The 26,265-nt window shown below is 43.3% G+C and overlaps 1 protein-coding gene across 1 annotated transcript in view; it reads left to right on the plus strand.

The window, feature by feature from the left end:
* Positions 1-977: 977 nt before the first annotated feature.
* LOC124013644 (chemokine-like protein TAFA-2) overlaps positions 978-26,265 on the plus strand; it is a 62,936-nt gene continuing 37,648 nt past the window's right edge. The window contains exon 1 of the mRNA XM_046328000.1: positions 978-1,447. The gene's annotated coding sequence lies outside the window, so the exon portion shown is untranslated. The remainder of the gene's footprint in view (positions 1,448-26,265) is intronic.

The raw sequence follows: 26,265 nt of genomic DNA on the forward strand, positions 1-26,265 counted from the left end.
TTTGTATGGCTGATCTCTTAAAAATGCATCTGACCTTATTGCTTGACGCCTAAGTCTAGCAATCATTCCTGAAACGATTGAATGAAGTGATATGTAGGCTAAATGTTTTTTTTTTTTTTTTCATTTTTTTTTTTTTTACTGCCAACGTGAAGTTTGGAACTTATTCTGAAACAATCCACATGGTGGCAATGCTGCACCACTTCTGACTGTAAAACCAACATAGTTCACTGCACTGTAGTCCAAGTCCAGCTCTGCTGAAGTTCACAAGGAATCAAAGGTCCAGTGCAGCCATTTTTATCTCAATATCAAATCGTTTTCTAACAATTAGGTCCCTTACTGTGATTTTGTTTAAAATGATAATGGTCAAAATTACTTCATGGCAAAGAGCAATGTCTCATTCACAATTTCACAGTATTATTCCAACCTCATAGTGTGGAAATATATATACAAGACAATCACGTTTTTGCCTGCACTGGGCCTTTTAAGAGGTTCATTTAATTAAGTCGGTGCGATATCCAAACACACCTGTTCCCACATGACAATTAAAAGGTATACAATATATCTATTTGTGCAAAACTGTCCCCTAAGGCTCACATCTGCCAAAGTTAAATTAAATCTTGCACGTTAATAGACCAATGCAATTATTACACCTAGGCTATGATGTCATGTCTCCTACAAATTTCAAAAATCATATTTAACGACATGATGCAGTTCAATGTCATGAATCGAAATTCCCATTTATCTTATTTGCGTAAAACTGAGCAAAGACATTTTTGTGCAGTCCCTTAATGTGATTGACTAATGTAGGCTTATTAGTGTGTTTTTACGCCAGTGGCGATTGATGGTGTTAGTGGCCTTGTGTGCCACTATGATGGGTTATTCCAGAGTCTGTGATGAGCGCTGCGGTCGGTAGGTGTCTGTATGATAATAAGTTAGTGCGCACGGCGTGCGTGCAGTCAGTCTCTGATGGAACTCCGTGGAATACAGACTGGTGCCGCAACGGAGGCAGAAGTCGGGACAATTTCACTTCAATTTTGAGTTTATTACTCAATTTTATATGATATTTTATTTTCTCTCACTTCAAGGGTGATCACACTCGGTTAAGACTGGGGAAACAATAATGACAGTGTATTCTCACGTTGGACAATACATAGTCTGACTCTTATCAGAAAGCATAAGAGGAAGAGAAAGCACTGAATAATTTTATGTGCTCTATCAATCTACAGTCAAGCATTTGTTCCAAGAAAACGAACAGTGTTGCGTTTGTGTGCGCGTGGATTTAATTGTCGGATATCTATCACTGTGTCAAGCAATATTGGACCAGTCCTACACAAATCTAGGCTGTGCTGATGTCGCCCGCGGACAGACGCACCGCTGGATTGTAGCAGTGCCGATGGATTAAAGGGCAACCTTAACATTTGGAGGGCGCGAAGGTAGCGGGCAGCAGGTATGAAAATCGTGATTTGAACATACTTGGTCAATTTTGTGCGCCCTTTAAACCATTGTGGTTCAAGTCTCTCTGGAGCTTTTCTGTAGTGTCTGGCTTGACCTTTCAGTAAGAGTCAATGAGGCATCCTAGCTAGTGACACTTTTTTTCTTTAGTGTGCGCAGTCAATCATTTTTTTATTTTTTTATTGCGTGATACAAGATAATTAGTCTACAAGGAGCTCACCTTCTGGGCACATGCCATTTCAACATCTAGTTTTGATTTACAGTTGATTGAGTTGTCAACTAACTTGAATTCAATGTGAACTAAACAATGTCACCATGTCATTGGATTTAGGTTAAAAGTTGGGTGAAAAAAGAGAACCTTTCCTTAGGATTTACAAAAAGTAATTGACTATCAGTTTTCCACCTTGATTCAACGTCATCACATTTGTTATTGTTGAAATGATGTGGAAACAACGTTGATTCAACCACCCCCCAGTGGGCAATCTCAAGAAGTTCTTAAGTTGAATCTCATCAATATCCAATCAGGTTTGAAATAATTAGCGCGATAATGACTGGGTTCGTTTTAGTCTTGATGTTGATCATACTAGCTCACAGCACGACTTTAATTGCCAGTCAATCGCCCTCATCTCGAGAAAGTGCACCTCGAATGATGTGTGGACCAGCATTTATTAGGCTATGCTAACAGCATCCGCTCATTATTTATTTTCTATAGATCAAAAGTTTAACCACTGAAATTTCTGGCATCATTGTAACTATTTAGATTATAATGACAAATTAGACATCCCTTAATCCTTATGTCCCCTAAATATTGTTCAACTGTCAAATTAGTTGTCTATTTGGTCTCGGGGCCGTTAATAAGGGAAAACCATATATGGTGATTCTCCATCCACTCATTTTATGCACAGACGTCCATTGGTCTGCCGACAGTGCAACCATTGTTTATTCAGTGGGCTGCCATACAAGTCAGAGTTGCTGCTTCAACATTGGTCCACTGTCAAGGTCCAATACTAAATAGGCTTGTAAATTCACAGGCTAAAAGCATCAGAAGGGCAAGTGTGTCCTCTGGATAGTCATACAACCTAATGACTAGCTGTTCAACCCAAGACGGTATACGAGAACAAAAGCATAGGGGATTTATGTAGGCCAACTGAAATCTATGATAGCATTTAAAAACAACAGGGATGCAAAACTACAAACATGCTCTCTCACTGTGGAGAAGCCAAATGTGTTTTGGTCTTATCAAAACCTGGCTTTTCAATCAAATAGGTTGTCTGTCTCTTTCTATTTTTATGTGTGCCTGCACCTTACACCCCTCCATGCCAATTCAGAGGCACGAGGTGTTCTTGCATCACCACCAGCAGCGTAAAGATTTACTGAGAGGCTTTATATGAAATAGACTGCAAAATGTGGTCTCATCCTACTGGCAGCCATGGCAAGCTAATGACAGCCTTGATACATACCATGATACACTATAAATTATATCAAGTAAATGTGGAGTCTGAAGAGCATTGTGGTGTTCAGGTATGACGTTATCATAAATCTCAGTCAGTAGAATATCTAAGCTGTTTGTCAGGCTGCTACTTCTTAAAATATCCCATATTTGTATCTCTCCTGCTCATCTCGTCTCACACTGACATTGTTAATCAGATGACATGAGCATTTGTCACCAGTGACAATTATATTACACCTCAGGGAGAGGGGATATGGATTTCAAAGACAGGAAGAATTTGCATTCGCAGGAGGACGAACACGCATGTTATAGTGAACACACACACACAGGTGCATGCATAGTAGTTAATCAACATCAATAACATCTACTGATAACTGCCTCAACTCCCTCAGACAGACAATTGATGGGCACATCCCTGGCTCTTATCAGACTGGCTACACTGTGAGGGGACATATCACAGAGGAATGCCCTCCCCAGCTGGGTGACCTGGTGCCAACTGTCTGCAGCTGTCTGGCCAGAGCCGGATGATGATTCTCCAATGTCACATCCCTGGTGTGTACTGTGCCCTTTCCCATTCAGGGCATTACCATTGATCCATCCATCTATGAATTTGAGAGTGGTTACATTTCCTTCAGCTCATTCCTTTATTTTATCAAATAAAGTGGCAGGGGTTAGGCTGTTGAAATGACAGATTAGGCCTTTAAATGAGGAAAAATGTCTTATTGGTGGACCCTACATTGACCTGCTGCTATATTAACCCATAAACCATTGTGGTTCAAGTCCCTCTGGAGCTTTTCTGTAGTGTTTGGCTTGACCTTTCAGTAAGAGTCAATGAGCCATCCGAGTTCAGGGGTTCCCAAAGTGGAGTCCGAGGAGATACTGCAGGGGGTCTATTGCAAGACCTCAATATATGTCTATATATTTTTTTTTTATATACCCTTTTATGAATATTGCTAGCAAGAACCATTTAATGAATTTTGTACGAGATGCGTGGAAAAAGTTGAGGGTACAATACAATGTAATATTATTCATCCACAATTTCTGTTCTTAACCTTTTACATTCCCAACATGGGCATGGGAGGCTCACAGGGATATTTGTACCCACAGTACTCCATCATTTACCATTTTTTTCTACTCAATTCTTCTTGTATTCCCCCAAAATGTTGTTTTGAACATAATGCAGTGTAATTTAAGCTTTAAAACTGCAGCTCTTGTCACGACTCCCGTGGGTTGAAGAAGGAGACCAAGGAGCAGCGTGGTAGGCGTTCATATTTATTAAACTGAACACCGCAACAAAATAACAAAGTAGAAACATTGAAGTGCACAGTTCTGTCAGGCAGCTAAACAGAAAATAACTACCCACAAAACACAGGTGGGAAAAAGGCTGCCTAAGTATGATTCCCAATCAGAGACAACGATAGACAGCTGTCCCTGATTGAGAACCATACCTGGCCAAAACGTAGAAATAAAGAGACTAGAATGCCCACCCTAGTCACACCCTGGCCTAACCAAAATAGATAATAAAAGCCTCTCTATGGCCAGGGCGTGACAGCTCTTTTACTCTGCCCTATGGCAAAATGTGTAGAATTGCAAGAAATTAGCTTTAAAACTGCAAAATGTTCTCTCTGATTCCAGAGAATGTAAAATGTTCTTTCTCAGGGTCCGAGACTTGATTAGTCTAGCCATGCACTGCAGAAGTCATAGTAAAACTGCTTGTATGCTATTTTACTCACACTCTAAATAAGAGTTGTGTTCTGGTATTCTGAGAGGGTCCCTGATATATTTGCTATCACAAAAGGTGTCCCGGATGCAAAACAAGATTGGGAACCCTTCTCCTAGTTCACTGACAGCAACCTTTTGACACCGTGCTGATGTTTAGTTTTGGTGGTTCAGCTGACATTTCTGAGCTGTAAAACTCATTCCACGGTCACAGATTGATAAGGGTCACAGGTACATGACCTATAGTCCTAATGGTGATTCTATAAAATCAATACATTTTGGATTTAATCTAGTAGACAATTTCTCTAATCAGGCCTAGATTACATGGGTAGAATATCCTTCAGAAGGACACACAGACAAACTAAATAGATGTAGCCTATGACCTTAAGTACTTTTGTCACGACTTTTAATATCATTGTGACATATCCGTGGTGTCACTTGAAAGACATTGTAATGTGATACATTTTATATTACTCCGCAAAGAGAGAACCTATACTGTAGCTCTCGACTGTTCTAGGCTCCATTTTCTTTGTGATCAAAACAAAAGACTTCAGAGGCCAAGCTCTCGCTCCTTTCTCCAGAAACTATAGAAATGTATGAAAAAAATTGGTCGTTGATTGGCACCCGCTGTGCCTGCGTTTGATGTAAGTCGGAAGCGAGGGCTTTTTCCCCCTCTTTCTCTGCCTGCCCCATTCTTTTTGATCAGCCTTTTCCAATTGGAGTTTAAACAAATTCACCAGCCGCAGAATAAATAAGAGAGCAGAAATGCCAAAATAACAACAAGTCCCGCCCCTCACCACCTTCCCTATCTAACACAACCCCCCCACACACACTCTTAACATACACCTCATAGATGTTATTTCCGTCTCTCCTACTCTCTCCCCCTTGCTCTCTATCCAATCTCCCATTTGTGGGCTTTGGCATTGTAGTGCCAGGGTTTTGATAGGTCCTCTCAGGGTCCATTTGCCAATGCCGTGCGGATGCGTTCGTTAGCATCATGTCCGCCTTCGTTAGTCTTTGTTTAGAGGCGGAAGGCTTTGTTCCTTTTCCAATTTAACACATTGTCCGTGGTGTTTTCGACAATGTTCGCATCTCTCTTCCTTCTCCATCTCTTTTGCGCTCTCTCACTCTTTTATTATCTCTCTCTCATTCTCTCTTTACCCTCTTGTCTCTGGAGAGGTGCATTGTATATTTCACCATGAAATAATACATGGTGTGAAGCACAACTGTTGGGCACTGTGTTGTGCATCACATGCTTCTATAAGTGGTGGTTTCAATTTAGTAGGAGGAAAGAGGTTTATAGTAGGATTAGCTATTGTGAAATATAGAGCATTTCACCATGCTTTGAGTCACTTCCTGTTTATGTGTTCTACTGACTAAAGGGTAACACATTGGCCTATCAAACTGGCCCTGTGAAGCGTCTGTTTACTGTGGATGGTGATGGTTTTAAGTGGGTGGCCCGAGAAGGTCTTTGCCGTTGTCGACATTCGGTTTCAGCAATTGAGATGTGAGGCCGCTACCTTTTTAGACTCACAGACAACATTACTTACACAATTATAAAACAGTAGGTTATTGAACTTGATGCTCTTCTAAGTTCCATGTTGTTGACCATGTTTCCACGTACTTTTAACCAAAAATGAAATGTGATGACATTGAATCAATGTGAAAAGCTGATTGGATTTTCAAAAAGTCATCATTGTAAAGGGAATTTCGTATTTTTTTTTGTCACCCAACTTTTAACCTAAATCTAACGACAGGGTGTTTGGTTGAATTCACGTTAGTTGACAACTCAACCAAATGTAAATCAAAACTAGACGTTGAATTGACGTCAGTGCCCAGTGGGATGCTTCGTTACGGATTCCATGCTCATTACATGGGGACTCCATGTGTGCATTGTCTCCGAAGATGGCTGGCAGCCATTGCTGTCCCAGAATCCTTCTCTTCTGGTGCGGTGGCTCTCACATTCCCTTCCTCCCCCTCTTCCACCCCCTCCTTCTTCATGGGCCGTCCTCCAGCCGTCTGTGATCCTGTTTCACACCGCTGGTCTGCGTCCGCCTTTTCCCCACCAAGGCCGTTTTATCTCTCCTGCAGGGTCTTAGCAGGGCTCTGCGTGTGGCCCAGTGGCTTAAAAACATGCGGCCTTCACGCAGCTTGCCAGCAAGGCCCAGAGAAGTCGCCACAAATACCAATACACTTTTGACAGTAGGAAGAAAACTCTTTTCATTGCTTTTTGTTGGTTTGTGGGGCAAATCTGCAGCTACATCAAACTGTTGTTTACCAGTAGGTCTCTGGCTCTTCAGAACTGACAGCATTAATCCTTTGAGCCAAAGCCAAGGTTGTAGCTCCTGGAGGCAATTGCTGTCTTTAGGTCAAAGACAAGGTGACATCACAACCTCCAGGCTGTCAATACCTGACTAGAGATTTAGACTAGCGCCCTTTACAAATGTCTGGCATCACACATACCTTCAACATAACTATGCAGTGCAAATAGTTTAGCAGATAGCTTACTTCCTGTTCAAGTAAAATTCATTTGTATTTGTAACATGCTTTGTAGACAACAGGTGTAGACTAACAGGGAAAGGCTTACTTACAGGTCCTTTTCCAACAATGCAGAGGTAAAAAAACAAGATAAAAAGGAATACACAGTGAATAAGGAATAAAAATAACATGTAAACAAATATCATGGCTATATACAAGGAGTGAAACAATAACATGGCTATATACAGGGAGTAGAACAATAACATGGCTATATACAGGGAGTAGAACAATAACATGGCTATATACAGGGAGTAGAACAATAACATGGCTATATACAGGGATTAGAACAATAACATGGCTATATACAGGGAGTAGAACAATAACATGGCTATATACAAGGAGTGAAACAATAACATGGCTATATACAAGGAGTGAAACAATAACATGGCTATATACAAGGAGTGAAACAATAACATGGCTATATACAGGGAGTAGAACAATAACATGGCTATATACAGGGAGTAGAACAATAACATGATTATATACAAGGAGTGAAACAATAACATGGCTATATACAGGGAGTAGAACAATAACATGGCTATATACAGGGAGTAGAACCATTAACATGGCTATATACAGGGATTAGAACAATAACATGGCTATATACAGGGAGTGAAACAATAACATGGCTATATACAGGGAGTAGAACAATAACATGGCTATATACAGGGTGTAGAACAATAACATGACTATATACAGGGAGTAGAACAATAACATGGCTATATACAGAGATTAGAACAATAACATGGCTATATACAGGGAGTAGAACAATAACATGGCTATATACAGGGAGTAGAACAATAACATGGCTATATACAGGGAGTAGAACAATAACATGGCTATATACAGGGAGTAGAACAATAACATGGCTATATACAGGGAGTAGAACAATAACATGGCTATATACAGGGATTAGAATGTTAACATGGCTATATACAGGGAGTAGAACAATAACATGGCTATATACAGGGATTAGAATAATAACATGGCTATATACAGGGATTAGAATGATAACATGGCTATATACAGGGAGTAGAACAATAACATGGCTATATACAGGGATTAGAATGATAACATGGCTATATACAGGGAGTAGAACAATAACATGGCTATATACAGGGATTAGAATAATAACATGACTATATACAGGGATTAGAATGATAACATGACTATATACAGGGAGTAGAACAATAACATGGTATACACAAGGAGTGAAACAATAACATGGCTATATACAGGGATTAGAATGATAACATGACTATATACAGAGAGTAGAACAATAACATGGTATACACAAGGAGTGAAACAATAACATGGCTATATACAGGGATTAGAATAATAACATGGCTATATACAGGGATTAGAATGATAACATGGCTATATACAGGGAGTAGAACAATAACATGGTATATACAAGGAGTGAAACAATAACATGGCTATATACAGGGAGTAGAACAATAACATGGCTATATACAGGGATTAGAATGATAACATGGCTATATACAGGGAGTAGAACAATAACATGGCTATATACAGGGAGTAGAACAATAACATGGCTATATACAGGGAGTAGAACAATAACATGGCTATATACAGGGAGTAGAATAATAACATGGCTATATACAGGGATTAGAATGATAACATGGCTATATACAGGGAGTAGAACAATAACATGGCTATATACAGGGATTAGAATGATAACATGGCTATATACAGGGAGTAGAATAATAACATGGCTATATACAGGGATTAGAACAATAACATGGCTATATACAGGGATTAGAATGATAACATGGCTATATACAGGGAGTAGAACAATAACATGGTATATACAAGGAGTGAAACAATAACATGGCTATATACAGGGATTAGAATGATAACATGGCTATATACAGGGATTAGAATGATAACATGGCTATATACAGGGAGTAGAACAATAACATGGTATATACAAGGAGTGAAACAATAACATGGCTATATACAGGGATTAGAATAATAACATGGCTATATACAGGGATTAGAACAATAACATGGTATATACAAGGAGTGAAACAATAACATGGCTATATACAGGGATTAGAATAATAACATGGCTATATACAGGGATTAGAACAATAACATGGCTATATACAGGGAGTATAACAATAACATGGCTATATACAAGGAGTGAAACAATAACATGGCTATATACAGGGAGTAGAACAATAACATGACTATATACAGGGAGGAGAACAATAACATGGCTATATACAGGGAGTAGAACAATAACATGGCTATATACAAGGAGTGAAACAATAACATGGCTATATACAGGGAGTAGAACAATAACATGACTATATACAGGGAGTAGAACAATAACATGGCTATATACAGGGAGTGAAACAATAACATGGCTATATACAGGGAGTGAAACAATAACATGGCTATATACAGGGAGTGAAACAATAACATGACTATATACAGGGAGTAGAACAATAACATGGCTATATACAGGGAGTAGAACAATAACATGGCTATATACAGGGAGTAGAACAATAACATGGCTATATACAAGGAGTGAAACAATAACATGGCTATATACAGGGATTAGAACAATAACATGGTATATACAGGGATTAGAACAATAACATGACTATATACAGGGAGTAGAACAATAACATGGTATATACAGGGATTAAAATAATAACATGGCTATATACAGGGAGTAGAACAATAACATGGTATATACAGGGATTAAAATAATAACATGGCTATATACAGGGAGTAGAACAATAACATGGCTATATACAAGGAGTGAAACAATAACATGGCTATATACAAGGAGTGAAACAATAACATGGCTATATACAAGGAGTGAAACAATAACATGGCTATATACAAGGAGTGAAACAATAACATGGCTATATACAGGGAGTGAAACAATAACATGGCTCTATACAGGGAGTAGAACAATAACATGACTATATACAGGGAGTAGAATAATAACATGGCTATATACAGGGAGTAGAACAATAACATGGCTTTCTACAGGGAATAGAAGTTGAGGTAATTGAGGTAGCCCTGTGCTCTACATACAGTATAGGTAAGAGTAAAGTGACCAGGCAACATGATAGATAATAGACAACAGCAGCAGTGAGTGTGTGTGTGTGTGTGTGTGTGTGTGTGTGTGTGTGTGTGTGTGTGTGTGTGTGTGTGTGTGTGTGTGTGTGTGTGTGTGTGTGTGTGTGTGTGTGTGTGTGTGTGTGTGTGTGTGTGTGTGTGTGTGTGTGTGTGTTGTGTGTGTGTGTGTGGGGGGGCGTCAATATGCATGTGTGTGGGCGTAAGTATTGTGTGTGTTTTGGTGTGTTAGTGTAAGTACTGTATGTATGAATGTTTGGGTAGTGGCCAGTGTGTGTCCATAGAGTCAGTGCAAGAGAATTGGTGCAAAAAAGGGTCAATGCATTTAGTCCTGATAACCATCTGATGAGGTATTTAGCCATCTTGTTTAGAGGTCTTATGGCTTGGGTGTAGCAGTTGTTCAGGGTCCTGTTGGTCCCAGACTTGATACAATGGTACCACTTGCCATGCGGTAGCAGTGAGAACAGTCTGTGGCTTGGGTGGCTGAAGTCTTTGGATAAAAAATGTGACACCGCCTGGTATAGAGGTCCTGGATGGCAGGGAGCTCTGCCCCAGCGATGTACTGGGCCTTACACACTACCCTTTTTTGCGCCTTGTGGTCGGATACCAAGCAGTTGTAATACCAAGTGGTGGTGTAGCTGTAGAACTTTGAGGATCTGAGGGCCCACGGCAAATCTTTACAGCCTCAAGGGGGAAGAGGTGTGGTCGTGCCCTCTTCACGGGGGGGAAGAGGCGTTGTAGTGCACTCTTTAAGGCTGTGTTTGTGTGTTTGGACCATGATAGATCCTTAGTGTTGTGGACACAGAGGAACTTGAAACTCTTGACCCGCTCCACTAACGCCCTGTTGATGTGAATGAGGGCATGCTCAGCCTTCCATTTCCTGTAGTCTACGATCAGCTCCTTTGTCTTGCTGACGTTAAGGGAGAGGTTGTTGTCCTGGCACCACACTGCCAGGTCTCTAACCTCCTCCCTATAGGCTGTCTCATTGTCGTTGGTGATCAGGCCTACCACTGTCTTGTCATCTTCAAACTTAATAATGGTGTTGGAGTCGTGTACGGCCACGCAGTCGTGGGTGAACAGGGAGTACAGGAGGAAACTAACCACCCACCCCTGTGGGGGCCCCTTGTAAAGGATCAGTATGGCGGATGTATTGTTGCCTACCCTCACCACCTGGGGCCAAGCCCATCAGGAAGACCAGGATCCAGTTGCAAAGGGTGGTGTTCTGTCCCAGGGTCCATTGCTTAGTGATAACCTACAATTTTTATTATACCTCTACAATTGATCAGAGGGGAAAAAACAAGTGATTAAAATAAAATCTCTAAAAGATAGGTGTCTTCAATGAACCATTTCTATGGATTTTGATGTGCGCTTGGAGTCATTGTGTTTCTGGGAGATCCACTTGTTGATCATGTCAAGTCTGTCAGGTTGGATGGGAAGCATCGCCGCACAGCTATTTTCAGGTAATTCCAGAGATGTTCGAGTCCGGGCATTCAGAGACATGTTCCAAAGCCACTTCTGTGTTGTCTTGGCTGTGTGCTTAGAGTTTTTGTCCTGTTGGAAGGTGAAACATTACCCCAGTCCTAGTGTCTGAGCGCAATGGTGCAGATCTCTCTGTACTTTGCTTTCCCTCGGTGAAGCATGGTGTTGGCAGCATCATGCTGTGGGCAGTTGTAATGAACATGATGGGTGACCGAGAGCTGGTTTCAAGCGCAGGGCGCAGCAGGTGTTTATTATTAAAGGACCACAGGAGGAGGCAGGTAGCTGGGTCCAGGGGTAGGCAGAAGATCATACACAGGGGGTCCAAACTAGGCAACAGTACAGGCAGGGAAAAGGCTAGTAACGTCATCCGGGAGATCAGGCAATAGGTTGATAACAGAAAATCCAATAGGCTAAAGTACAGGCAGGGAATAGGCGTCGCAGGCAAAAACTGTCATACATGGGAAGATTAAACAGAGCTCCGACTAGAAGTGTGTTATAAAGCAAACAATACCTCACAATGATGGGGTGCAAAGAACTGAACTTAATAGTGTGTGATAATGACATACAGGTGTGTGAACAGGTGATCAGAATTCAAATGATTGGGATCTGGAGAGTGAGCTGCGTTCAGGGTATTTATGTGTTTGAGAGTGTGAGCTGGAAAGTGGGCTGGAAAGTGAGCTGCTTTCAGGGGATCTATGTGGTTGAGAGTGTGAGTTGGGAGCAGATGGTACAGCAGTGGTGTAAAGTACTTAAGAAAAAAGACTTAAAAGTACTACTGTTCTAGTTTTTTGTGGTATCTTTACTATTTATATTTTTGACAACTTTTACTCCACTACATTCTGTCAGAGTTGTGTGTACAGGTGGCAGGTAAGTCAGGCGCAGGAGAATCAAACTGAGTGTAATTGAGTTATTTAATAACAATGAACGAAACATACTCCAAACACTAAATGTAACAAATAACAAAAATGGGTACAAGGACCCGATGCGTACCAATAGAAGAACACTGAAATACAAACAATCTCTGAGACATGAGTGGAAACAGAGGGTTAAATACACAACAGGTAATGAATGGGATTGAAACCAGGTGTGTAGGAAGACAAAACCAATGGAAAATTAAAATGGATCAATAATGGCTAGAAGACCGGTGACGTCGACCGCCGAGCACCGTCCGAATACAAGGAGAGGCTTCGACTTTGGCAGAAGTCGAGGAGCCGCGCGTCGACACCGGCCTCAAGGACGACCCGGTGAGCGAGGTGCAGGGCAATCCGGATGGAGGCGGTGGAATTCTTGCAACATGGAAGGATCTAATACGTCCTCCAACGGAACCCAGCATCTCTCCTCTGGACCGTACCCCTCCCAGTCCACGAGGTACTGAAGGCCCCTCGCCCGACGTCTCAAATCCAAGATGGATCGAACGGAGTACGCCGGGACCCCGTCGATGTCTAGAGGGGGCGGAGGAACATCACGCACTTCAGCCTCCTGGAGCGGGCCAGCCACCACCGGCCTGAGGAGAGACACATGGAACGAGAGGTTAATACGGTAATTAGTGGGTAGCTGTAACCTATAACATACCTCGTTCACTCTCCTCAGGACTTTAAAAGGCCCCACAAACCGCGGACCCAGCTTCCGGCAGGGCAGGCGGAGGGGTAGGTTTCGGGTCGAGAGCCAGACCCTGTCCCCTGGTGCGAACACCGGGGCCTCACTGCGATAAAGGTCTGCGTCAACTTTCTGGCGGACGTGGGCGGCCTCCCAGGTTCCCTCCGCGTGCCCGAACCAATTGTCCACCGCAGGAGCCTCGGTCTGACTCTGTGGCCAAGGAGCCAAAACCGGCTGATACCCTAATACACATTGACAGGGAGAAAGGTTAGTGGAGGAGTGGCGTAGAGAGTTCTGGGCCATCTATGCCCAGGGCACAAACTTCGCCCACTCCTCCGTCCTGGCAATAAGACCGCAGAAACCTACCCACATCCTGATTAACTCTCTCCACCTGCCCATTACTCTCAGACTGAAAACCTGAGGTAAGACTGACCGAGACCCCCAGACGTTCCATGAACGCTTTCCAGACCCTTGATGTGAACTGGGGACCCCGATCAGACACTATATCCTCAGGCACCCCATAGTGCCGGAAAACGGGTGTAAACAAGGCTTCTGCAGTTTGTAAGGCCGTAGGGAGACCGGGCAAAGGGAGGAGACGGCAGGACTTAGAAAAACGATCCACAGCAACCAGGATCGTGGTATTACCCTGTGGAGGTGGAAAATCAGTTAAACAATCCACCGACAGGTGCGACCACGGCCGTTGTGGAACGGTTTAGGGTTGTAACTTACCTCTGGGCAGGTGTCTAGGAGCCTTGCACTGGGCGCACACTGAGCAGGAGGAAACTCTAAATATATATAAATATAAATCCTCACGTCCTTAGCTAAAGTGAGCCACCAGTACCTCCCATCAAGACAGCGCATCGTCCGACCTATCCCAGGATGACCAGAGGAGTGGGACGTGTGAGCCCAATAGATCAATCGGTCGCGGACAGCAGACGGAATGTACATACGCCCAGCTGGACACTGATGGGGAGAGGGCTCTGCACATGACGCCCGCTCAATGTCCGCGTCCAGCTCCCACACTACCGGCGCCACCAAACAAGAAACTGGGAGTATGGGAGTGGGATCCATGGACCGCTCCTCTGTGTCATGCAGCCGGGACAATGCGTCTGCCTTAACGTTCTGGGAGCCTGGTCTGTAAGAGAGGGTAAACGCAAAACGAGTGAAAAACATGGCCCACCTTGCCTGACGAGGATTCAGTCTCCTCGCCTCCCGGATATACTCCAGATTTCGATGGTCAGTTCAGATGAGAAAAGGGTGTTTAGCCCCCTCAAGCCAATGTCTCCACGCCTTCAAGGCTTTTACGACAGCTAACAGCTCCCTGTCCCCCACATCACAGTTTCGCTCCGCTGGGCTGAGCTTCTTCGAAAAGAAGGCACAGGGGCGGAGCTTCAGTGGATTACCCGAACGCTGAGAGAGCACTGCTCCTATCCCAGCTTTGGATGCGTTCACCTCCGCTATGAATGGCAAAGAGGGATCCGGATGAGCCAACACAGGAACTGAGGGAAACAGAGTCTTCAGGTGCCTAAAAGCCCTGTTTGCCTCAGCCGACAACTGCAAGCCCCCCCCCCTTTAGCAGTGAGGTAATGAGAGCAGTAACCTGACCAAAACCCCGGGTAAACCTCCGGTAGTAGTTGGCAAACCCTAAAAAACGCTGCACCTCCTTTACTGTGGTGGGATTCGGCCAATTATGCACAGCTGCAATGCGGTCGCTCTCCATCGCTCTTCGTCTCCACTCCTGAAGTCCACTCCGATGCCCTAGGAAGGAAACGGATTGTTGGAAGAACAAGCATTTCTCAGCCTTGACATATAGATCATGCTGCAACAGGCGAACAAGCACTTTGCGCACCAGGGACACATGCTCGGCGCGTGTAGCGGAGTATATCAGGATATCATCGATATACACCACTACAGTGGTAGTAATAAGAGGTGTAGGGTAACTGTATCTCACCGTGATTTTATTGAGACCTCGATAATCAATGCACGGGCGCAAACCGCCATCCTTCTTCTTCACAAAAAATAAACTTGAGGAGATGGGTGAAATGGAGGGCTGAACGTACCCCTGACGCAGGGATTCGGAGACATATGTCTCCATAGCCACCATCTCCGCTTGCGACAAGGGATACACATCCCCCGTCGATGGGGTGGTAATTGAGTCTCCTTTTTACAGAAGGTGAGAGCCAAATCGGCATATTCTGGGGGAATGCGCATGGTGGAGACCTGGTCTGGACTTTCCACCTTAGTAGCACCAACGGAAACCCGTAAACACCTACCTGAGCACTCTCGTGACCACCCCGTGAGAGCCCTCTGTGGCCAAGAAACAGTGGGGTTATGACAAGCTAATCAGGGTAGGCATAGCACCACAGAATACGCAGGAGAATCAATAAGGAAAATAATAATCTTCTCCTTGTGACCCCCCTGCGTTACCATACACAAAGGAGCGGTGACCTCCCTGATAAACCCTGACCCTAATGGTCGACTATCCAAGGCATGAACAGGGAAAGGCATATCCACAGGAACAATGGGGATCCCTAAACTATGAGCTAAACTTTTATGAAATGAAATTCCCAGCCGCGCCTGAATCTACTTGCGCCTTATACTGGGAACGCGGGGAAAATTCATGAAAAGTGACAGAGACAAAGAAATGTGCAACAGAGGGCTCTGGATGAGAATGGTGCCTACTCACCTGGGGTGATGCTAGAGTGCCCTGCCTGCTGCCTCTATTCCCAGAGGAACCAACCCGGCACCGACCAGCAGTGTGACCTCTGTGGCCACATATGGTTCTCGAGCGGGAACCCCCTCCGGTCTCCCTGCGCACCATCCCTCCCAACTCCATGGGTACAGCGGTAATGGTTCATCAGGGCCCTGTCGCTCCATCCCGCGCCGGCAGCCAGGGTCCTAAACTCCAGAGCAAACTCCTGTGCGCTCCTCGTCTCCTGCCTCAGATGGTAGAGGCGCTCACCCGCCGCTCTGCCTTCGGGTGGGTGGTCGAATACTGTCCTGAAATGGCGGGTGAACTCCTCAAAATGGTCCAACGCCACATCTTCTCCACACACAGCGCTGGCCCACTCCAGGGCTTTCCCGGTGAGGCATGAGACGAGGCTGTAACTCTTCTCACAGTCTGATGGAACTGGGTGGACCGTGGCCAGATACAAGCTTACTTTAAGGAGAAAACCCTGGCAGTATCTCCATTGTACCCCTTAGGCAGGGATAAATGGATCCTGCTGAGTTCAGAAGGGGAAAAAGCATTCAAGGGAGACCCCGGATGTGCTGGTGAAGGCGCTAGAAAAAAACTCACAGGCTCTCCCAGTGGGTCATATTCTGGGCAATGCGATCCATGGCGGCGCTCAGATTGTCTATCATCTCCTTTTGTTCCATGACGTGTTCCTCCACCTCCATGGCCGAGGTACCTTCTCCTGCTGACTTCATTTTATGGGTCAGAGATTCTGTCAGAGTCGTGTGTATAGGTGGCAGGGAAGTCAGGCGCAGGAGAATCAAACTGAGTGTAATGGAGTTATTTAATAACAATGAACAAAACATACTCCAAACACTAAATGTAACAAATAACAAAAATGGGTACGAGGACCCGACGAGCACCAATAGAAGAATATATACAACACTGAAATACAAACAATCTCTGACAAAGACATGAGTGGAAACAGAGGGTTAAATACACAACAGGTAATGAATGGGATTGAAACCAGGAGTGTAGGAAGACAAGACAAAACCAATGGAAAATGACAAATGGATCAATGATGGCTAGAGGACCGGTGACGTCGACCTCCGAGCACCGTCCTAACAAGGAGAGACTTCGACTTCGGCAGAAGTCGTGACACATTCCTAAAGAAAGGAATGTACTTTTTACTCTTTACATTTTTCCTGACACCCAAAAGTACTCGTTACATTTTGAATTTTTAGCAGGATAGGAAAATGGTCTAATTCACGCACTTATCAAGAGAACAATCCTGGTCATCCCTACTGCCTTTGATCTGGTAGACTCACTAAACACTAATGTTTCGTTTGTAAATTATGTCTGACTGTTGAAGTGTGTCCCTGGCTATCGTAAATAAATTAAAAACAAGAAAATTGTGCTGTCTGGGTTGCTTAATCGAATAATTTTAAATGCTTTATACTTTTACTTTTGATACTTAAGAATATTTGGGTGTGGCAGGTAGCCTAGTGGTTAGAGCGTTGGACTAGTAACCAAAAGGTTGCAAGATTGAATCCCCAAGCTGAAAAGGTACAAATCTGTCGTTCTGCTCCTGAACAAGGCAGTTAATCCACTGTTCCTAGGCCATCATTGAAAATAAGAATTTGTTCTTAACTGACTTGCCTAATAAAATAAATATTTAAAACCAAATACTTTTAGACTTTTATTCAAGTACTATTTTACTGGGTGACTTTCTCTTTTACTTGAGTAATTTTCTTTGAAGGTATCTTTACTTTTACTCAAGTAGAAAAATTGGGTACTACTGGCTGTGGGGATGTTTTTCAGCGGCGGAGACTAGTCAGGATTGAGGGAAAGACAAAGGAGCAAAGTACAGAGAGATACTTGATAAAAAAAACCTGCTCCAGAGCGCTCGCTCCGGCACTAGGACTGGGGTAAAGTTTCACCTTCCAATAGGACAAAAACCCTAAACACACAGCTAAGTCAACACAAGAGTGGCTTTGGGAAATGTCTCTGAATGCCCGGACTTGAACCTGATTGAACATATCTGGAATTACCTGAAAATAGCTATGCAGCGACACTCCCCATCCACCCTGACAGAGCTTGAGATGATCTGCAGAGAAGAATGGGAGAAACTACCCAAATACAGGTGTGCCAAGCTTGTAGAATCATACCCAAGAAGACTTGAGGCTGAATACTTATTTCCGTATTTTTTTATTTATACATTTGCAAAAATGTCTAAAAACCTGTTTTTGCTTTGTCATTATTGGGTATTATGTGTAGATTGATGAGGGATTAAAAAAAATTATAATAAGGATTTGGAGACCCTAAGATGCGACAGACACATACACACATACATACATAAATACACACATACACACACACACGGAGCCTGGCTTGATCTGGCTCTCTGCCTCCCTCAGGCTATTTAACACGGGGGCTGTAACCTAAAGACTACCCTCAGAGACTGTGGCTTTCAATGTGACCACTTTCCTGCTCTTATCTGGTGAAGAGGCCATTTTAATAGCTTACAGCCAGTGCTCTATCAGGCAGCCGACTGTAGTGACGATGGAGATAAGGCTGACATGGAGTCAAGCGAGACTAACAGGATAAGAAGACCACAGAAAAACAGGGGGGTTGAGTCTTCCTCAAGGGAAAACACTGGCCTCAGGAATGCTGAGAAATATTAATAAGAGGACCCCATTAAATTCATTAAAACTAACATTGTTCCTTGGTTACCGGGAACCAGCAAGAATAGCATGAAATATCTGGTAGTCAAATGCTATGACATAGTGATATAGCAGTCAATGGAATTGGCAGTTAAGTGTTTGTATATTTTGTGTGTATGCAGGCGTGCTGTACATGCATGTGTTTGTGTGTGTATTGTAATTTTTTTTAAAGAAAATTGACAAAGTTTTTATTTGTTTTGTTATTTTTTGTTTACAGGTCCAATATCAAATTCTATGAATAGATTTTGGCTGCCACTGAAAAGAAAAACAATAGTAAGAAATACAAATGACCATATTGAGGATATTGTAAAAGTCAAATTGGTAGTTAAAGACAAATAAATAAAGAGATGGGCCTACACCCCCAACTCCACCCCCCCCCTGGCACCCAGATAAAACCCTCCACATACCACCCCTTCCCCGTGGGCCTGAAAGCAAGGAAAGTAAAGACATATGAGTATACAAAAGAAACTTCAATTTTTCAGGACCCTGTCTTTCAAAGTTAATTCGTAAAAATCCAAATAACTAAACAGATCTTAATTGTAAAAGGGTTTAAACACTGTTTCCCATGCTTGTTCAATGAACCATAAACAATTCATGAACATGCACCTGTGGAACGGTCGTTAAGACACTAACAGCTTACAGACGGTAGGCAATTAAGGTCACAGTTATGAAAACTTAGGACACTAAAGAGGCCTTTCTACTGACTCTGAAAAACACCAAAAGAAAGATGCCCAGGGTACCTGCTCATCTGCGTGAACATGCCGTAAGCATGCTGCAAGGGGGCATGAGGACTGCAGATGCGACGCCTAAGACAGCGCTACAGGGGGACAGGACGGATAGCTGATCGTCATCGCAGTGGCAGACCACGTGTAACAACACCTGCACAGGATCGGTACATCTGAACATCACACCTGCGGGACAGGTACAGGATGGCAACAACAACTGCCTGAGTTACGTCAGGAACGCACAATACCTCCATCAGTGCTCAGACTGTCCGCAATAGGCTGAGAGAGGCTGGACTGAGGGCTTGTAGGCCTGTTGTAAGGCAGGTCCTCACCTGACATCACCGGCAACAACGTCGCCTATGGGCACAAACTCACCGTCGCTGGACCAGACAGGACAGAAGTTTACATACACCTTAGCCAAATACAGTGAAAATTCCCTGTCTTAGGTCAGTTAGGATCACCACTTTATTTTAAGAATGTGAAATGTCAGAATAATAGTAGAGAGAGTAATTTATTTCAGCTTTTATTCCTTTCATCACATCCCCAGTGGGTAAGAAGTTTGCATACACTCAATTAGTATTTGGAAGCATTGCCTTAATTGTTTAACTTGGGTCAAACTTTTTGAGTAGCTTTCCACAAGCTTCCCACAATAAGTTGGGTGAATTTTGGCCCATTCCTCCTGACAGAGCTGGTGTAACTGAGTCAGGTTTGTAGGTCTCCTTGCTCGCACATGCTTTCTCAGTTCTGCCCACAAATGTTCTATGGGATTGAGGTCAGGGCTTTGTGATGTCCACTCCAATACCTTGACTTTGTTGTCCTTAAGCCACTTTGCCACAACTTTGGAAGTATGCTTGGGGTCATTGTCCATTTGGAAGACCCATTTGCGACCAAGCTTTAACTTCCTGACTTATGTCTTAAGATGTGTGTAACGGTTCTCTTGTGGTGAAGGAGAGTCGGACCAAAATGCAGCGTGTAGATTGCGATCCATGTTTAATAAACAAACTTAAAACATGAATCAATACAAACACTACAAAACAAAGAACGTAATGAACGTAACAAAAACCGAAACAGCCTATACTTGTGTGAACTAACACAGAGACAGGAACAAGTACACTAAGGACAATCACCCACAAAACACACAAAGAATATGGCTGCCTAAATATGGTTCCCAATCAGAGACAACGATAAACACCTGCCTCTGATTGAGAACCACTTCAGACAGCCATAGACTTAACTAGAACACCCCACTAAGCTACAATCCCAATACATACACACCACATACAAAAACCCATGTCACACCCTGGCCTGACCAAATAAATGAAGATAAACACAAAATACTTCGACCAGGGCGTGACAATGTGGCTTCAATATATCCACATAATTTTCATTTTTTTAAATTGCACCTTTATTTAACCAGGTAGGCTAGTTGAGAACAAGTTCTCATTTACAACTGTGACTTGGCCAAGATGTGTGACACAAACAACAACACAGAGTTACACATGGAATAAACAAATATAGAGTCAATATTACAATAGAGAAAGTCTATATGCAGTGTGTGCAAATGAGGTAGGATAAGGGGGTGTGGCAATAAATAGGCCATAGTGGCAAAATTATTATAGTATGGCAAATTAAACACTGGGGTGTTCCTACCTCATGATGCCATCTATTTTGTGAAGTGCACCAGTCCCTCCTGCAGCAAAGCACCCCCACAACAAGATGCTGCCACCCCCGTGCTTCACGGTCGGGATGGTGTTCTTTGGCTTGCAAGCATTTCCCTTTTTCCTCCAAACATAACGATGGTCATTATGGCCAAACATTTATACACTGCTCAAAAAAATAAAGGGAACACTTAAACAACACAATGTAACTCCAAGTCAATCACACTTCTGTGAAATCAAGCTGTCCACTTAGGAAGCAACACTGATTGACAATAAATTTCACATGCTGTTGTGCAAATGGAATAGACAACAGGTGGAAATTATAGGCAATTATCAAGACACCCCCAATAAAGGAGTGGTTCTGCAGGTGGGGACCACAGACCACTTCTCAGTTCCTATGCTTCCTGGCTGATGTTTTGGTCACTTTTGAATACTGGCGGTGCTTTCACTCTAGTGGTAGCATGAGACGGAGTCTACAACCCACACAAGTGGCTCAGGTAGTGCAGCTCATCCAGGATGGAACATCAATGCGAGCTGTGGCAAGAAGGTTTGCTGTGTCTGTCAGCGTAGTGTCCAGAGCATGGAGGCCCTACCAGGAGACAGGCGAGTACATCAGGAGACGTGGAGGAGGGGGTTGTGCTTACAGCCCAACACCTTGCAGGCATTTAGCATTTGCCAGAGAACACCAAGATTGGCAAATTCTCCACTGGCGCCCTGTGCTCTTCACAGATGAAAGCAGGTTCACACTGAGCACGTGACAGACGTGACAGAGTCTGGAGACGCTGTGGAGAACGTTCTGCTGCCTGCAACATCCTCCAGCATGACCGGTTTGGCGGTGGGTCAGGCATGGTGTGGGATGGCATTTCTTTGGGGGGCCGCACAGCCCTCCATGTGCTCGCCAGAGGTAGCCTGACTGCCATTAGGTACCAAGATGAGATCCTCAGACCTCTTGTGAGACCATATGCTGGTGCGGTTGGCCCTGGGTTCCTCCTAATGCAAGACAATGCTAGACCTCATGTGGCTGGAGTGTGTCAGCAGTTCCTGCAAGAGGAAGGCATTGGTGCTATGGACCGCTCGTTCCCCAGACCTGAATCCAATTGAGCACATCATGTCTCGCTCCATCCACCAACACCACGTTGCACCACAGACTGTCCAGGAGTTGGTGGATGCTTTAGTCCAGGTCTGGGAGGAGATCCCTCAGGAGACCATCCGCCACCTCATCAGGAGCATGCCCAGGCATTGTAGGGAGGTCATACAGGCACGTGGAGGCCACACACACTACTGAGCCTCATTTTGACTTGTTTTAAGGACATTACATCAAAGTTGGATCAGCCTGTAGTGTGGTTTTCCACTTTAATTTTCAATGTGACTCCAAATCCAGACCTCCATGGGTTGATAAATTTGATTTCCATTGATAATTTTTGTGTGATTTTGTTGTCAGCACATTCAAATATGTGAAGAAAAAAGTAATTCATAAGAATATTTCATTCATTCAGATCTAGGATGTGTTATTTTAATGTTCCCTTTATTTTTTTGAGCAGTGTATTTTTGTTTCATCAGAACAGAGGACATTTCTCCAAAAAGTATGGTCTTTGTCCCCATGTGAAGTTGCAAACCTTAGACTGCCTTTTTTATGGCGTTTTTTGAGCAGTGGCTTCCTCCATGTTGAGTGGCCTTTGAGGTTATGTCGATAGGACTCATTTTACTGTGGATGTAGATGATTTTGTACCTGTTTCCTCCAGCATCTTCACAAGGTCCTTTGCTGTTGTTCTGGGATTGATTTGCACTTTTCGCACCAAGGTACATTCATCTCTAGGAGACAGTACGCGTCTCATTCCTGAGCGGTATGACAGCTGTGTGGTCCCATGGTGTTTATACTTGCGTACTATTGTTTGTACAGATGAATATTGTTTGTACAGATGAACCAGAATTGTGGAGTTCTACAATTTTTTTTCTGAGGTCTTGGCTGATTTCTTTTGATTTTTCCATGATGTCAAGCAAGGAGGCACTGAGTTTGAAGTTAGGCCCTGAAATACATCCACAGGTACACCTCCAATTGACTCAAATGATGTCAATTAGCCTATCAGAAGCTTCTAAAGCCATGACATCATTTTCTGGAATTCTCCAAGCTGTTTAAAGGCACAGTCAACTTGGTACATGTAAACTTCTGACCCACTGGTATTGTGATACAGTGAATTATAAGTGAAGTCATCTTTTCTGTAAACAATTGTTGGAAAAAGTACTTGTGTCATGCACACAGTAGATGTCCTAAACGACTTGCCTGAACTATAGTTTGTTAATAACTTCTTATGGCTGCAGGGGCAGTATTGAGTAGCTTGGATGAAAGGAGCCCAGAGGTAGAAAACACTGTGAAATTTCTAAAACTGTTTGAATGACGTCTGTGAGTATAACAGAACTCATATGGCAGGCAAAAACCTGAGAAGAAATCCAAAACAGGAAGTGGGAAATCTGAGGTTGGTCGATTTTCAACCCAGCCCCTATTGAATACACAGTGGGATATTGGTTATGTTGCACTTCCTAAGGCTTCCACCAGATGTCAACCGTCTTTAGAAACTTGAATGAGGCTTCTACTGTGTTGTGGAGCCGGATGGGAGCTGTTTGAGTCAGTGGTCTGGCAGAGAGCCAGGTCATGGTCACCCGCATTTCACATGATAGTGACCTGCGTTCCATGGCTTTCCTACAGACAATGGAATTCTCTGGTTGGAACATTATTGAAGATTTATGATAACAACTACCTAAAGATTGATTCTATACCTAGTTTGACAAGTTTCTTCGACCTGTAATAATACTTCTTGAAGTTTTTGTCCGACGTTCGGTTGGACCTGCATGAGTGTTTGGATTTGTGTACTAAACGCCTAACAAAAGTAGCTACTTGGACATAATGGACATTATCGAACAAATCAAGCATTTATTGTGGAACTAGGATTCCTGGTAGTGCATTCTGATGAAGATCGTCAAAGGTAAGGGAATATTTATAATGTTATTTCTGATTTCTGTTGACTCCAACATGGCGGATCTTTTTTTTTTAAAAAATTCTTCTGAGCACCGTCTCAGATTATTGCATGGTTTACTTTTTCCGTCAAGTTTTTTAAAAATCTGACACAGTGGTTGCATTAAGGAGAGGTATTTCCATGTCTAACAATTGTATTTATCGACATTTTATAATGAGTATTTCTGTAAAATGATGTGACTCTCTGCAATATCACAGGATGTTTTTGGAACTAGTGAATGTAACGTGCCAATGTATACGGAGATTTTAAAAAATATAAATATGAACTTTATCAAACAAAACATACATGTATTGTGTAACATTAAGTCCCATGAGTGTCATCTGATGAAGATCATCAAAGGTTAGTGATTCATTTTATCTCCATTTGTGCTTTTTGTGACTCCTCTCTTTGGCTGGAAAAATGGCTGGGTTTTTCTGTGAGTTGGTGGTGACCTATTATCGTTTGTGGTGCTTTCACTGTAAAGCCTATTTGAAATTGGACACTGTGGTGGGATTAACAACAAGATTACCTTTAAGAAAATGGTATAAAATACATGTATGTTTGAGGAATTTTAATTATGAGATTTGAATTTGGCGCCCTGCACTTTCACTGGCTGCTGTCATATCGATCCCGTTAACGGGATTGCAGCCCTAAGAAGACATTTGTGGAGTGGTTGAAAAACAAGTTTTAATGAATCCAACCTAAGTGTATATAAACTTCCGACTTCAACTGTTTACATTCCACCTATAAGACCCTATGATCTGTGAACTGTACATGGAACATATATCTTGGTGTCATTATACTCCTTATAGTGTGCTCTAAAATACAGGCCAAAGGTTTTAGAACATCTACTCATTCAAGGTTTTTCTTTATTTTTTACTCTTTTCTACATTGTAGAATAACAGTGAAGACATCAACTATGAAATAACACATATGGAATCATGTTGTAACCAAAACAGTGTTAAACAAATCAAAACATATTTTATATTTGAGATTCTTCAAATAGCCACCCTTTGCCTTGATGACAGCTTTGCACACTCAACCAGCTTCACCTGGAATGTTTTTCGAACAGTCTTGAAGGAGTTCCCATCTATGCTGAGCACTTGTTGGCTGCTTTTCCTTCACTGTGGAGTCAAACTCATCCCAAACCATCTCAATTGGGTTGAGGTCGTTTGATTGTGGAGGCCATGTCATCTGATGCAGCACTCCATCACTCTCCTTGGTCAAATAGCCCTTACACTGAATAGAGGTGTGTTTTGGGTCATTGTCCTGTAGAAAAACAAATGATAGTGGGACTAAGAGCAAACCAGATGGAATGGTGTATCGCTGCAGAATGCTGTGGTAGCCACGCTGGTTAAGTGTGCCTTGAATTCTAAATAAATCGCTGACAGTGTCACCAGCAAAGCATCTCCACACAGACCCTGGGTCTCGACCCCACCCTGTGCAAATGGGTACTGGACTTCCTGACGGGCCGCCCCCAGGTGGTGAGGGTAGGCAACAACATCTCCACCCCGCTGATCCTCATCACTGGGGCCCCACAAGGGTGCCTTCTGAGCCCTCTCCTGTACTCCCTGTTCACCCACGACTGCGTTGCCACGCACGCCTCCAATTCAATCATCAAGTTTGCGGACGACACAACAGTGGTAGGCTTGATTACCAACAACGACGAGACAGCCTACAGGGAGGAGGTGAGGGCCCTTGGAGTGTGGTGTCAGGACAATAACCTCACACTCAACGTCAACAAAACTAAGGAGATGATTGTGGACTTCAGGAAACAGCAGAGGGAACACCCCCCTATCCACATCGATGGAACAGTAGTGGAGAGGGTAATAAGTTTTAAGTTCCTTGGCGTACACATCACAGACAAACTGAATTGGTCCACCCACACAGACAGCATCGTGAAGAAGGAGCAGCAGCGCCTCTTCAACCTCAGGAGGCTGAAGAAATTCGGCTTGTTACCAAAAGCACTCACAAACTTTTACAGATGCACAATCGAGAGCATCCTGTCGGGCTGTATCACAGCCTGGTACGGCAACTGCTCCGCCCACAACCGTAAGGCTCTCCAGAGGGTAGTGAGGTCTGCACAACGCATCACCGGGGGCAAACTACCTGCCCTCCAGGAC

This window comes from Oncorhynchus gorbuscha, linkage group LG25, assembly GCF_021184085.1.
Source record: "Oncorhynchus gorbuscha isolate QuinsamMale2020 ecotype Even-year linkage group LG25, OgorEven_v1.0, whole genome shotgun sequence".
Taxonomy (NCBI): domain Eukaryota; kingdom Metazoa; phylum Chordata; class Actinopteri; order Salmoniformes; family Salmonidae; genus Oncorhynchus; species Oncorhynchus gorbuscha.